General features: G+C 44.7%; 1 long non-coding RNA gene across 1 annotated transcript; it reads left to right on the forward strand.

Moving 5' to 3' along the window:
* The first annotated feature begins 6,769 nt into the window (after positions 1–6,769).
* On the forward strand, positions 6,770–15,705 carry LOC125439675. The gene is made up of 3 exons (XR_007245560.1): positions 6,770–6,850; positions 6,971–7,131; positions 15,695–15,705. It is a non-coding gene; the product is annotated as an uncharacterized LOC125439675 (long non-coding RNA).
* Positions 15,706–15,949: the final 244 nt, after the last annotated feature.

Below are 15,949 nucleotides of genomic sequence, written 5' to 3' on the forward strand. Positions count from 1 at the left end.
TCCTTTCTTGTCTTCAGCAATTTTCTCTGGTGCTGACTTGCTCACTGGTTGTGCATGAATGGAAGTTCCTAGCATCTCAGAAAAGAGTTCTTCAAGGGAGGACTACCTCTGCTGCAGAAACAGTAGCAAGGTGGGCAGCGCAATCCGGATGGGGGGAGAACTCTGCCACAGCTGGGGATGGTATGAGGGAGTTGGCACTGCACCACCTCTAATTTAGCTCCTGGTGGCACAGCAGCAATCGGGCAGAAAAACTCTGCTGCCACCCAGAAATCTCCATTGAGTCTAATGACTTATGTGACATCACTGACGTCCTTCCACAGTGTAAGTTGGAAAGATGCACTGAGGCATTCCTGGGCTAAAAGCTTGGTGGAAGCTGACCAATGTCAGCTCCAGCCCTGGGAACAGCTGCAGTAGTCTACCCCTCAATGTATTGGTGTGCTCTTGGATGCTGGCACAGCATTCAAGTGTCAAGCCCTCCTGGATTTGTGTGCAGCCCAGCTCTGCAATGCCCACCTACCAGTGCACTTGCTCTCCCCACCGGCGAGCAGCACAGCAATGAAGCTGTTCCCTGCCAGTGGAGAAATTTGGATTGGGATGCTAAACTGAGGGCTACATTACACATCTGACTCACCTTAAACATTTGTTGAGTGCTTCATACAACTCCATAAAGTTGTGTGACATGGGGAAGGGCTTTCCCATTCTTTTTTCACCTGCTTTTTCCAGGAGCAAAAAAATGCCAGAGGGGCTGTTTGTCTCATTGCTTAACAATGAGACAATTGCCTCTTGGCTGTAATTCACTACCCAAAATGGTGCAGGATAAAAGGGGGAAGGGCTGAAGCCCGCCTCCAAACACACCATGCCCTTCACATGATTCAGCCCTCCAACCCATTTTTAGGATGAGTTCCATCAGACATAAACATGAGTCAGGTTGAGGAAACCATGTTACATATATAACCAGGCCCAGAAAATCCCCAGAATCTTTAACACATAATCCAAAAATGTGACAATTATATACCATTATGTAATATAGTCTCTTACATATAAAATCAATGTTCTTAGTCCTTTGTCCTTGGGGGGGCAGTAATCCTCCTCCAGTTGAGTATTATTTCTGCAGTCTTTTGATAATGAAAAGCACATAAATTGTAACAAAGGCAAATCACCATCATTGAGAATTAGATTATTACATCAAGCACATCTCAATTTTAAACCATACCTCTACATCAAGCTCAGCACCAGCTCTACAAGTCACTCATCTGCTGGTCCTTTTCATCTTCACAATATTATTCATGAATATCTTGAAACTAATGTTGCCTTCAAGCATCCATTTTCTTGCCCTTCATTCCCCCACACTCCATCCTGAGGATTAGCTTCTGCCTGCTAATCAAGAAAGTCCCAGAGTTTCTGTCATTAACATCACAAAAGGCCCCAAACTAGAAGAAGGAATGGGCCTCCACCTTAATTTCCTCAAACAATTTGAGGATAAAAGCAGCTCAAGAGAAAAAATCAAGCCTTCCTGGCTATCAAAGCATTTCATCAGTACCCCCTTTTTTTGTAATTTATCAGAATATGTTTAAGGCAAAGGAAATCCTGCTACACTGCACTTACCTTAGATAGAGTAATACACAAATTAGGATATTCTGCTAAAAGATTATTTGTCCAAAGTAACCTGATTTGGACTGCTGAATCTTTTGCCTAACCAATGACATCTCCACTCCAGCTAAAGACTCTGCTTCTCTTGCCTCATTGAGAAAAATTCCCAGGAGCTGGAGTCACCTCCTTCCTCCCATTCAAACCAATGGCAAAACTGCATGCTTATCTGGTATCCTTCTATTTCAAAACTTGGCAAAAAAATAATATATTGTTTCTAGCTCAGACTTCTACAACTGGAAAGATAATCTGTTCCTCAAAGTGTTTTTCCTCCAAACTGTTCATGTCTGTGCAGCATCTTAAGGTTCTCTCTGCAGCAATAGTACAAGGATCTTGTTTATATCTTGGATTATTAGCTGTCTGAATGTTTTGTCCTTTGTTTAAGAAACTATATCTCTGCTTGCAAAATAAGCACTTGGGTTGCTATTTTATTGTTCCTCTTTAGTCTCTTGGCATCTTTTCTTGCATGGAAAATGTTGCACAGTTAGGGTTGCCAGAATGAGGCTGGAAACCACAAGGAAACCTCCTGGCTGGTGATGCATAAATGGTAATATTTAACCATGCACTTTGGGCTGAAAGCTAGAGAATTGCTACCAACAAAATGGCACCATTTCCAGTCATGCCAGAAATGCTGTCAAAATGCTGCTGATGGGCATTTCATTCTATTTAGATTCTCAGTATTCCTTTCAAGGTTTGTGAAGGAGATATATTATTTTGTCCACTATGTCATTTGTGTTTGTTACTTTTCAGATAGAACTCTCTGAGGCTTAACTCTGAAACAAACTTCCCTTCTAAAGGAGAGTAGGAGATCTGGGAAATGACACCATCTTTAAAGATGAAGAAGATTACAAGAGCCCTAATGCTGCCAGAGGTCTTCCTGATCATATATTCAGGCAATCAGTCTTGGGAGAAACCTATAATAGAAAGCTTGGACAATTGTTTACTCCCAGGGTCAGCCATCCCTTTATTACATAGAGCCAGGCTTCAAACTGGCAGCTCCCAAACTCTCCTCCAAACTGACAACACTGTCTGAAATACAGACTGATGAGGACACAGTTCTGTGGAAGAAAAGTCCTGGGCTTGCATTGTATACTGCTGACATAACTCTGTGAAGGATCATAGCCCAGTTAAGTCCTTGAAGGATGAAGTGCCAAAACCTGTGGGACAATTACTTCTGAGATTATTTAAACCTCAACCTTTGTTGGTTGAATTGCTTCATATTAATCAACTCACGAGTAACTAATGTTTGCTAGGTTTCTTGAGCTAGTGGGCTGACTGAATTCTATCCTGCTGACCTTCAGTGAGTCTGTTGTTTCAGATGGTTCCTGCTCGTTGTTCTTGAGGAACCTTGCTCTTGCATCCTGCTAAGAACAGAACTCTGAGAACAGAAGATTCCCTTATTTAGGTGTACAACCCAATGCATGGAAGCTAGAAATGGCAGAGGTAGAATTTTCTTTCTTGTGCTTTGGACTAAGAACCCTTTGGCACAAAGCGGTGAGCTGCAATACTGCACTCCAAGGTCTGCTCATGACCTCAGTTCAATCCTAATGGAGGTCAGTTTCAGGTAGCCAGCTCAAGATTGAGTCATCCTTCCATCCTTTCAAGGTTAGTAAAATGAGTACCCAGTTCACTGGGGATAAAGTGTAGATGATCGAGGAAGGCAATGACAAACCACCCCATAAATATTGTCTGCCTAGCAAACATGGGAACAAATGTCTGTCACAGCAAGATTTCTTCTACGCATGTATTTCCTCATGCTGCGCTTTCACTTTCTAGTCTCACCTCAGAAAGCTAGGCCACTTGTAGCACAAACTTAATTTTGCTTTGCTGCCAGAGCAACACCTCGAGCAAACTTATCCCCCCTTTTGGCCAGGGTTTTTGTGCTGCTCATTTCATTGTAGCATTTGTGCAGAGAAGCACATCTTTAAGGGGAGGCTGAACTTGTGCGCCGTCCTCCCCATGGTTGGGGGCCTTCATAAGAGGCTTGGGGTGGGGCTGGCTCATGGCGCATGCTGCGGAGGCCTCTGCAATGCGAGCCTGACACCCCAGCAGGCAGGAGGCCATGGCGGGCGGGCGAGCGCCCAGGTGGTCCAGTACATCTTGTCCTCCCCAATATTGATTGGGATGTGGTGCTGGGGTCAGCCAGGGGTGTTGACTGGCCACAAAACAGATGCACTCCTCTTGCTCGCCCAGCTTCTGCCTCAATAAAGGGCTGTGGCCCAATTTAATTCCAAGATGTGTCCTGTAGTTATTCACCAGAAGGAACCTCTGCACATATGGGCGCAATACTAAATGCAATATTTTCATTCTTTGAACTTCATTATTTCTGAGTAGTATCTCTGTGATCATCTCACAAGAGGCTGCCAAACCTCCCAGTAAATGCCTGATTCAAAAAAGTCACAAATTGGATTGTAAATAAGTTTCATACCAGGTCTACTGTTAGTTTATCATGAGATAATTTCCTGACAGCTCCTTGAAATTTCACTAATTTAAAGCCAGTCCAGCTGACTTGGCCACAGGCAAGAAAATTCATTTTTATGCCAAAATGCAAATATTGCTTTATGACAGAGTTAATGCCAACCTCCCTGCCCCAATTATCCCCTGAAGTTGTGAAATTATATTTTCAGTGTCTACTTAAATATGCACTTAGAAGAGATGATGACTGACCTTGTCAACGTCTTGCTCACAAGGTTTTTAGTAAACTCCTAATTTTAAAGTTATATATTATCAATGTGAGTTTGTTTTCACTCTATTACAAATGTTTTGTCCTTCCTGCAAAGTGAGGAAGCCTTCCTCTGAAGGAACAAGTCATCTTCTGCCACCGCAAGGCATCCAGCAACTTTCTTCTTTTGCTTACATGCTCTGAGATGGAACTAGATTTATGACCTTAGGAGCAAGGTTTTTTTCTTCTGTTACCCACACCATCTCCAGACCCACAACAGGAATTATCTTCTTTGTTTACACTATGCTTGTAAGAAGTGGCATTAAAAAAGAAGAGTATCCCCCATCTCGAGATTCCCTCAGAATGTATATCACAGGATGGCAAAGATGATTACTAATTATTGCTTTCTCAGACCAAGCTTCCCTCAGCAGCCAAACAATGGAGGGAAATGTACATAGTTTTTCTGTCTTCCCTTTCTTAAACTTTGTCCTTGTGTTTTGAGTAAGAACCAACCTTCCACCTCTTAAGAAAGAAATTTTGAGGAGCTTGTTGATTGCTTTTATTGTTCATTTTAGGGCCTATTCCGCAAATTACTTTTTGTCAATTTTGGTCCTGAACTATTTTGCTTCTCTCCATATTCCACATGTTTTGCCACTTAGAGAAGAAGCTTTTTTCCCCCTTCAGCCCTCTCTGCCAGAGCAAGGGACAATTTCACCAGTTCCTGGGGGCAGAACCAAGGTTAGTCAGCTTCAACCCCAGGTTTGCAGTTAGCTGTTCAGTAGCCCTGGTCCTGGACTTACACCACACTTTTAGGTGGTGTAAGTACATTACCCCATGGAGGGATTTCTGGCGGCAGGGAGGGTTTTTGTTTTTTTGTTCCTCCCCATGCCTCAGGAAAGCCTGTTGGAGGTGGCATGGCACCCCCTTTGCTGTGCTGTCTCTAGCTGCTCAGCACAGTCTAGGGATCTGGATTGCTCTCCAAATACTGAGTCTGTTGGCATACTGCCAAGCTCGTCTGGTCAGCCTCACTGCTGTGGAATTGACCAGATAGCATAGGTTGTTATTAGGGATTTTTAAAAAAACAACAATAACAACAACAATCTCCCCTTTGATCTGGTGAGTTTCATGGTTGCATCACCTTTTAGTCAGTTATTTTAAAGGCAAAAAATGTCACTAGAGAGCAATAGTCTCAGTCAGTTCTCTGAATTTCCAGCATTATTTTATTTTTAAAAAGTAAGGCTCTAACCTCCCCTCTCATGGAGATATTAGAAAAAGGTATTTAGCTCTGTGAAGGAAGTTGCTAGAGACTTACTTACTTAACCCCCCCTCCCCGAAAGCTAAACATTAGGAGAACCCGCTGAGACTCATTGCTTCAATCCTTCAGTGATCTAGTGATATTTCATTGCCTTTTGAGGAAAAAAAGGGAAAATAAATCACTCATTTGGAGGGGGGTGGAGGAGGTGCTGATCATTCTCATAGTATTTAAAATGGCACCAGTTAATGCTGGCTCAGGCACCATTTTCTTTAACATTCTGTTCCCCAACAATTCCAATGTGTGCTTGCCTTCCCTCAGAGTTCTATCACCAAACATGACTTCAGAACAAAAGGTATTCAGAGGAAAGGGTATGTGTGTGCAATATTTTTTCAAAGCTGATTTAAATTGCTGGCGGATTGACTGCTGAGGAAATCAGAAGTAAGCTGTGCATGCATGTAACCCCTTTATCTTTACAAATGAGACACCAGCTACAACTCTGTCTGTGTTAGAAGTTCTTACCAGCAGAACTTCTTTTCCAAATAAACATAATTCAGTCCTACTGCATGTGGTTGCTGGACTCTCTCCAACCCTCACCTTCTCATTTCTCTGCAAGAGATCAACAATTTGCACTGTGGGTGCTGTGTGGTTTCCGGGCTGTATGGGCGTGTTCTAGCAGCATTCTCTCCTGACGTTTTGCCTGCATCTGTGGCTGGCATCTTCAGAGGATCTCTGCCCCCCCCCCCACCCCCCCCCCCCCCCCCCCCCCCCCCCCCCACCCCCCACCCCCCCCCCCCCCCCCCCCCCCCCCCCCCCCCCCCCCCCCCCCCCCCCCCCCACCCCCCCCCCCCACCACCCCCCCCCCCCCCACCACCCCCACCACCCCCCCCCCCCCCACCCCCCCCCCCTCCCCCCCCCCCCCCCCCCCCCCCCCCCCCCCACCCCCCCCCCCCCCCCCCCCCCCCCCCCCCCACCCCCCCCCCCCCCCACCCCCCCCCCCCCCCCCCCCCCCCCCCCCCCACTCCCCCTCCCCCCCCCCCCCCCCCCCCCCCACACCCCCCCCCCCCCCAACCCCCCCCCCCCCCCCCCCCCCCCCCCCCCACCCCCCCCCCCCCCCACCCCCCCCCCCCCCCACCCCACACAGCACCCCAGTGATTCCGGCCGTGAAAGCCTTCGACAATACAGAGAATCTATTTGTCTTGCCTACAGGTGTCCATAGAGAGCACCCCAAAGAGGTATGCAGGAAGCAGAGAAATGTAAAGGCACAAAGGTGAAAAATGGCGCAGTTGGTACGTGTCTCCACCAGGCTGCGCGTTGCTGTGCTCAGCTCCATCATTTTCATGACGTTTGAGGAGAAACGCAAATTCTATTACAAGTTGTCTGTTGTGTTTTGTATTATTGCATCACAGGAAGCAGTGGTAAGAGAATGTCTTCCGGCTCTCGGCTGAAAGAGAAGACAGAAGAGACACAGAAGAGAAAGGCACCCTCTACTTCACCTACTTCTCCTGATCCTGTAGTTAAGCCACAGCCCCGGCCCAGCGACCGGCTTAATCCAAAGACAATTGATCCCGTATGTACAGGTGTCGCTGTGGGAGACTACATAGTACTGAAACAGTGAAAATGATGGGGTGCTGTGTGGTTTCCGGGCTGTATGGCCGTGTTCTAGCAGCATTCTCTCCTGATGTTTCGCCTGCATCTGTGGCTGGCATCTTCAGAGGATCTCTGAAGATGCCAGCCACAGATGCAGGCGAAACGTCAGGAGAGAATGCTGCTAGAACACGGCCATACAGCCCGGAAACCACACAGCACCCAAGTGATTCCGGCTGTGAAAGCCTTCGACAATTTGCACTGTTCTAGTTGGGACCAGGGTTCTTAAATATAAGAGAAATTTTAAAGCACTTTGGGCAACCCTTTCCACCTGGCTGGAAATCTCCTTTAGCCAGGATATGTGGTAAACACTGAAGGAGCTGGGAGTTTTAGAGACTGGCAGGCAGGGCCAGAGCGAGGGGGAAGTGCGCCCAGGGCACACATGCCCTGGTACACCCCTGGAATGCTTGACAATGCCCCTGCCATGCCCCCTCCATGTCCCTGCCCGTTACATGTGTGTGCCTGTTACATCATGCACATCCACAATCCCCTCGGCATTACGCCACTGCTGGCAAGAGAACCAGATTTACAGATTTGAACAAGGTCAATGGGATAAGGAGAGCTCTTCTTGAAGGTCATAATCTACGGGACCCACTTTTTCATTCTGCTTCCCCCCTCTTTGGGAGGGTTTTAATTGGGGTTTATTGCGTGATGCCATCGTTGTTAATTTTACCACTGTGTTTTAATTTTAATGGGGTTTTGTTTGTATGTGCTGTTAGAGGAAACTATGTTGTGCACCGCCCAGAGCCCTTCGGGGGTAGGGCGGTATACAAAATCCATAAATAAATAAAAATAAAAAATCTGGATGAATGAATCTGGATAGAATAAAGACAGCTTGAGATCAGACTGTCCTCCTAATGCAGAAGATAACTACAGAAACAAATGATGAGGAAGCATATCATATGTGATGTTGGTGTGCTATGGGTAAAAAAAGAACAGTATAGCCAAAATAAAGTAAGCTTTTGTATTAGAGTAGATACATATCTGCAACCTTAAGAAATGAGTTTTGAAGCAGACTGATTTCCTGGCACAGCAGCTTATTCTCTGTTTCCATATCAGTATATAGCAACTTGCTCCTGTAGAAATGAGCCATGAGTATGCTTAGCTAAGAAAGGCCTAGCTTTGAGTTGAGCAAGTCTAGTCAAAGTTTTTTCCCCCTGTATTTCATTTCCAGTCTAAACTGATGATAGAGCTTTCAGCCTAGTTTTCCAAGCTGGTTTCCAAATAAAACACCTAAGTCTACAATTCATCAGCACTAGTCATACCACTAAGAATGACCCTACAGGTTACCCAAAACCATCTGGATTAGTGAGGCCGTCTCCAAGTTGGAAAATTATTGGAGAGATGGGGTGTGGAGCCTTGGGAAGGGGGTTGTGGAAAAAAAGGGACCTCAGCAAGGTATTATGCCATAGAATCCACCTTCCAAAGGAGTCATTTTCTCAAAGGGAACTGATCTCTATAGTGTGGAGATCAGTTGTAATTCTGAGAGATTTCCAGGACCCACATGGAGGTTTGCAAACCTAATCTGGATCTATCCACCTCTAAGATTACCCCCGCCCCCACGCCCCTGCAGAGTTGGAGGCTAAAGATAGAACGCAGAAAATTACAGCTGCTTCTCAGCTTCCTGTTTCTTGGTGATTGTTACTGGGTGGCAATGAATCCAGACTGAACACAGAACACAGACACAAACACAAACATTCATTAGAGGTTCCGAGGTCACAACCAACAACCCCTGGGGGAAACTGCAGGTGTGGGGTTGAAGTCTTGTGCTTAGCTTCACACCAACACATGCTCCATCCTACCCCTTTCCTCCTGATTGGAGTTTCAGCAGGTTTTCCCCTATAGCAGGAACACTGGCATCCCCACTGCTAGTCAATATACGGAAATGCTAATGTTAATGCAAGGATCTCTCTCCCCAAGTCACTGTTTTTTGGGGATGACCATTTACTACTTTGCATTCCATTAGACTCAATTTTTTTGACAATCACACAGAAAAAAAGTGATTCAAATTACCCAAAGGAGCAAAATACTTTAAGGAGCAAACAGGGAGGGGACAGATCTGTGATTTTTTTAAAAAAACCCAGTCTATCTTCCCATTTCAGTAATGTGCAATCTATGTAGTCATTAAGGAAATGCAAAGTTTTGCAAACCATACATAAATATGTTCCATATAGCCATGTCCCATTTATGGCTTCCTTGTCAACTTTGAGATGGCAAAATTCCATAGGGGCAGGAAGACATGAAAATGAATGGCATATAGAAGAAAATCATATAAATAACAAAGCACTTCATGTTAAAACAGGCTCTCTGGCCGTTTCCGCATGGGCCAAAAACGGTGGCCTGGGGGCAGTAAAAACGCTGCCCCCAGGCAGCCGTTCGCACAGGCGGCGCTGCTGAAACGCAGCAGCGCCAACCTGGCTGCCCTTCCCCTCCCTCAGGGCGGCGTCAGGCCGCCCTAAAAAACAACCTTTTAAAGGGTTGTTTTTGAGGGAACAGCGTCTTCCCGGCGGCGCGGTGCGAACAGCACCGCCGGGAACACGCTGTTTCCCTTCCCTTTCCCACTCACCTTGTCCCCGTTGTTGGCCTGCTGGCCTCCGATTCCCCCTCCTCACTGTCCTCCGACCCCTGGAGGTCGGAGGGCAGCGTAAGCGAAGACGAGGAGAATAACAGGCTGACGCCGGGGACAAGGTGAGTGGGAAAAAGAAGGGAACAGAAAGCGGCTCCATCGCGGAGCAGCCTGTAGATCCGCCCGGCATCTCCTGAGGGCGCACGCATGGCGGCGCTTGCGTGCGAGAAGCGACCTTATCCCGCCCGCCGGCAAGAGATTCTTGCCGGCGTGGGCACTTCCTGAAACGTCGTGCGGAAACGGCCTCTATCATTTTTTATAACTAGCATTTGAAGAAAAGGGAACAGTTGGTGAAAGGATATTTAACTGATTCACTTCTTGGGCATTGTGGAGGATGGGCATGCTATAGTTCTGAGAATTACAAAGTCTATTTAAAAGAACCTATATGGTATGACATGTACTTGGAGGGGATGCATGGGTGTCCATTTTGTTGCTTGCAAGCTCAACAAAAAACAGATCTTGATATTTCATCCAGGACCTTATTTTTGGTGAGGCTTTGCTGTAAGCTCAGCTCCACAATAATCACTTGGACTCTGCAAAACAAACGTACAGCATTTCCCCTTTCTGTGCAGCCCAGTTCTGCAGTCTCAGCGAACTCATAGATACAGCTGAGTGGGGAAAATGCTGGTACCACTAAATATGCAGGGAAAAAAAAGAAAATTGCTTGGATTTATTTTCAGCTGGACTAGCCCTTTGTACTCTTTGCAGCAGACTTCCTACCTGGAAGCAGGCAGTGAATAAACATGGGGTAAATCTTTGCCAGCCTACAGTAAGCAGAAAGTAATTATAGCAACAAAATAGCCCTAGCACTAGCAGATGTGACTTTTTAGTATCCTTTCTAAGATTCCTGCAGCATTTGAGGTAGCATGCAGCAGCAGTATGCAGTATTGGTGGATGGGCTCAGAATTCAATAGCATATAAGCTATTTTCTATTGTCACTCATCCTTTCCATTTATTTGTTTATCATCATCGCACAGTTTGAGTTTGGAGAAATCCCACTCTCCTCTTGCAGTTTTGTTTGTTTTGAAGAGTTCGAAATCAGTCACAATTTACCCCCCCTTGCCTCACAGTTTTCTTAAAATGTAATAAAGATAGCAGAAGTAACCCAGTGTGACTTTCTTGCTTACTCCTTTAAACTGTTTAGACGCCTGTCACAGAGTTTTTAGCAATTAGCACATCACCTTTTCTATCTGAAGAGCTTCATTTTGACTTGGAGGTTGTAGAGTGTGCCATGATTGCTAAATCTTATCAATTATTTTTCTTCTATTTTCTTGTTGCTGTCAATTGGCTCATTTTCATTTTCACATGGGTAGCTTAGAACTGCAATCAAAGCTTCTTTTTAAGTTAAAGTCCTGTTGTGGATAATTGCTCTTACTCTCACCCTTCATTTATCTCTGTTCTTTGCAAAGGTGCACCGTTCTGCTTTTGACTGTATCATTTCCATATTTTTTTTCTTGCTGCTTTCCACTGTGCTTTCTGTCCTCCCCCCAACCCATAAAGTACAGTCATCATTATTCCTGCTTAATGAGCTGCAAAATTAATAGGAATGGACCATATTTTTGATAAGGTCCATGAGGCCTGATCATTGCTTTCATTTGACTTCCCATTTTTATTTGTGTTTTCACTGGCATATGTAGTTAGGATTTTAATATTTTACAATACTGAGAACATTTCTGAGATGGTAGTAAAGTGCAGAGAATTTATCTAAATAAATAAATAAAGTTCACCTTGGATGATATAGCACATCAGCATTCAAGCTCACTTCAACTACCAGAAACATGCTAAAAATTGGCCTAAGATGGAATCTCTCTGCATTGTCTCTCTGGCTGATTCCTGAATGACCCAAAAAAACAGTGGTGTGGCCAGCTGTGTGAGAGCGGTATCAACCGCGCACCAGGTTTTAAACCGTTTTACAACGTTTTCCCGCACTGTTTTTGACTTGCCACTGTTTTTTTGTTTTTGGTCCATGCAAAATCAGCCTCTGATTGAATCTGTTTCTAATGGAAGAATTTTATTTAAGTCAATGCTATCATGTTTATTTTACACGCACATATACAAGCCAACCCACATCTTGGTTATGGCAAGCATGACCAAGAAACAGAAGACACCATTGTTAAGATATCTCTGTTTGTCCCATACACAGTGAGTGACCTGTTAGCTAAAGTCTCCCTCTTAAGGATTAGGTCACAACTACTGCCACTTCATGAATCCAAGAAGAAGCTTTCATAAGCTTGCTCATTACATTGATTGTAGCGTTATTGCTATTGATTGTAGCATTATTGCTATTGCTATAGGAGTACAGGAACACATCTGATTCACCAGATAAGCTTCTGCCACTCAGGTGGAGGAGTAGGGAATCAGGTTCTCCAGATTAGAATTCACCTGCTCTTAACCACTACCCCACACTGGCTCTTCAGCAGTCTACAAGCAGCAGCAACAGGATGCTCTCTTATGTACCTCCTGGAACATACTTTTTTATTGCCAAAACATCTCTTCCCCAAAGCAAAGAGCCAGACCTCGCTTCCCTTTACCTGAGAGGATACTTCAGAACACCCCAGGGAACATCACCTTTGAGAGATGGAAATATTTGCTCCTATCATAGGCAGGTAGTTGACTTAAAATCTACGACTGTTTCTAAACATAGCAACCATTTTGTAAATATGCAGTCTCCCGTTATAGCCATTTTGTGGTGTCCTCTACTAACCTGTTCAACTGTAATTATTCAATATTACAAAACTGTCCACAGTTTCAACAACATTGAGTGCTATGGCCTGGAATGTCCCTACTGTCAGTTGTCATACATGTTCTTAGCAATGGGTTTCATATAGCCTAGAGTAGTCTAGTTGGTAGCAACACTAGAGTAGTCTAGTCAGTAGCAACACTGTAGTCACCACTCCTGAGTGAATGAGTTAAGAGGGGAATGCCTCCTTCTCTTTCATTTGTTCGGTGATGGCAATAATATAAGTCAACAGATCAATGAATCCTGTGACATCATGGGAATTCCACTCAGCATTGTTCAGGGAGAATACAGACCCAAATAGATGCCATGGGTGTGGATTTTTCTGAGGCTGACTGTCTTAAAGTAACCAGAATAAAGCCTGTGAGTGCCCCATGAAAAAGCAGTCATGTTGCCTGCTTCTCTGGTCATTCCCTTGGCTGACTTCTAGCAACAGCCAAAGCATCAGCCATGACTCTGCTCTGTCATACCGGAATGTGTGGTGAGGGAGCTGGAGTCTGTGGAATGCGATATAGATATAGATATAGAATGGGATATAGAGAGGAATTAATCTCTTTCCCAAAATGTACTTCTGTAGCTGCTTTGGTTGTCTTTACATATCTCCCACCCATTTGGGTGACTTGTTATGATACTACAGGTGAGTGTAAAGAAAAGATTAGTGTGAATAGGGGAAAGAATCAGGTAACAGCGACAAGCTGTAATTACTATGAAATATTTTTAAGAACAATTCATTTTGGACTTTCAGTTGGAATAAGTCGCTTTTGGTGATTTGTATAGCCAGTAATAAATATATGGAAAATGTTAATGGTCTAGTTAAGACTATAACCATTGAGAATTTTCCATCAGTTTACTGACTGCTGATTCTTTGGACCAAGTGCATTCAAAGGCTTGCCAAGAAAGCAGTATTGAATGATTAGAAGACTATGGGTCATGAACCAATTACCCTTAAATGTAATTTTGCAGTATGATTACTGTATGCGTTAATTTGTATTTGAAAAGTTATCGATTGCATTATAACCTTCCATTTCTATAAGAATGTTAACTACCATTGATTTTTTAAAAAACTGAGGCACTATTTTATTTGGAAGTTTCTTTTCAAGGGGCTCAGATTTACCCTGATTGTGGCTACCGGGGAGGGCAGTGGGATGATCCCTGGTTTTTCCACATTCTGGCAAATAGCTGGGGAGGCCTTTGCACAGGAAGGAGCTGTCCCTGGCCTTCCTAGGCCTCCAATTACCCTTAAATGTAATTTTGCAGTATGATTACTGTATGCGTTAATTTGTATTTGAAAAGTTATGGATTGCATTATAACCTTCCATTTCTATAAGAATGTTAACTACCATTGATTTTTTAAAAAACTGAGGCACTATTTTATTTGGAAGTTTCTTTTCAAAAGAGAGGGCTCCAGATTTACCTGGGGCCCATTTGCTGGCCTGCCGGGGGGGGGGAGGGCAGTGGGATGATCCCTGGTTTTTCCACATTCTGGCAAATAGCTGGGGAGGCCTTTGCACAGGAAGGAGCTGTCCCTGGCCTTCCTAGGCCTCCCTTTACCTTCTTCCTCTGGCCAATCCAATGGGACTTAGTCTTGTCTTGGTCAAGGGGGAGACCTCACTGGTAAGGGTTTGCCCCGGTCCTATCTGGACCTTGCTTTTAAGCCACCATTGCACTCTGAGGCCTCAGTCAGCATTGTGGATTTGCACACTCTTTGTTTTATGCTTCATTGGTATGTTACATCAGGTTAAGGTTAACTTTGAAATGTTCTTTCATGTCACAATTGTGGTGGTGATATCAGTATGGATCTGAATTCATTTGGGGAGAAAAGTGGCCTGCATGCCTTTTCCCTCACCTTCAGGGATTCCCTTCAGAGATTTTGGGTGAGTGCTTTGGGGATATGCCCAGATCAGTGGCTGTCATGGTGCCCTTACCACAAGTGGCATGAGACACCACATAGTGGCTAGATCCCATGTGGAATCCATCTACCGGCCATCCTACATGATCTCTTGCTTGCCCAGTAGGCCAGCTGGGATAGGGCAGAGAAGTGCATCGGTTGACAAGGTGGTCATCTGATAACTGGATCCACTGTTCCATACTGTGCCAGGGCTCTGACAACTGGTGTCTAATTTTTCTGGGGAATTGTTGGTGTAGGTTGGCATCCCCCCTTAAGCATTGGCCCTGCAACAGCAATACCTTAAGCCAAAGGCACAATAATATTTTTATATGTTTTGCATCTATATGTGGAACTCAGAAGGTGACAAACTTAGCACTCATACAGCATTGGTGTCTTCTCCCACAGTGGTTACACTCTGTTCTCCTGCCTGACTGATTTTTGAGCAGTGAAACAGAACTCCCTTCAGTGGAGGATAAAGCTCTACATTTCTTTCTTGCAAACTCTCCTTTTTACCAAGGGTCAGTGGTTGGTAAAGTGGATTTTCAACCCATGCATAACCAACGTTTATATATCCTCCATCTATCCCAATTCATCCAGGACAGCCATTATTTTCAGAACCCTGTGTGGGAAAAATTTCATTCTCCCAAATACTGAATACAAAGAAGCACCTATACTTATATACTGTGATTATACGTTTATAATTTCTGAATCCATTGCAAACTGAGCATCCAACCACAAAATAGCACCCCATCAAAGTTAGACATATGGTTTATTTAAAAAAGTTACACTAAAAGGTATAATTGTTGATCACCTAGGTATCAGTTCTAGCATAACATTTTTTAAAAGCAGGGATCGACCCGCGTCACAGGTGTACACACATGCACAAATGCATGATAGAAGGGAAGTGCTCCCTCATTTTAGATGGTGCAAATGCATTTGGCAATCTGTGGCAGCTGTTGTATGTGGAAACATGCCACATTGTTGGAATGGAAGATGTGTAGCAGCAGTTAAGGTTAGTGTCTGGTGTAGAGCCCAAACATCCTGACCTTTTAGTAGAAGCTTAATGTTTAGAAATGGACTGTTGTAGCTTTTTGTGGCTTGGAGGTAAACAAAGTCACCTGACATATAACTAGGGTTGCCAGCTCTGCACTGTGAAACACCAGGGGTTTTTGGGGGTGGTGCATAGGAAACAGGGGCGAATCTAGGCAAACTGGAGCCCGGGGACAAAATCTGAGTTTGGTGCCCCCCCACCCCCACCCCAGGTATGGACGACCACCCTCCCCCACAATGACCAAACAATGATTTTTTGCACCAGCTCACAAAACACGTCCCACCACCAAGACTAAAGAAACATACATGGCTTTCTCCCCACCAACTCTCTTTCCTAATTGTGTCCTCACACCAACCCTATGAGGGGTGAGTTCTTTAGCCCCGCGAGAAGCAGCTCCAAGCGAGATTACCAAGGTGGGAATTAACTTTTAGCGTAGTAA

Source organism: Sphaerodactylus townsendi, linkage group LG10 (genome assembly GCF_021028975.2).
Source record: "Sphaerodactylus townsendi isolate TG3544 linkage group LG10, MPM_Stown_v2.3, whole genome shotgun sequence".
In the NCBI taxonomy this organism is placed as follows: domain Eukaryota; kingdom Metazoa; phylum Chordata; class Lepidosauria; order Squamata; family Sphaerodactylidae; genus Sphaerodactylus; species Sphaerodactylus townsendi.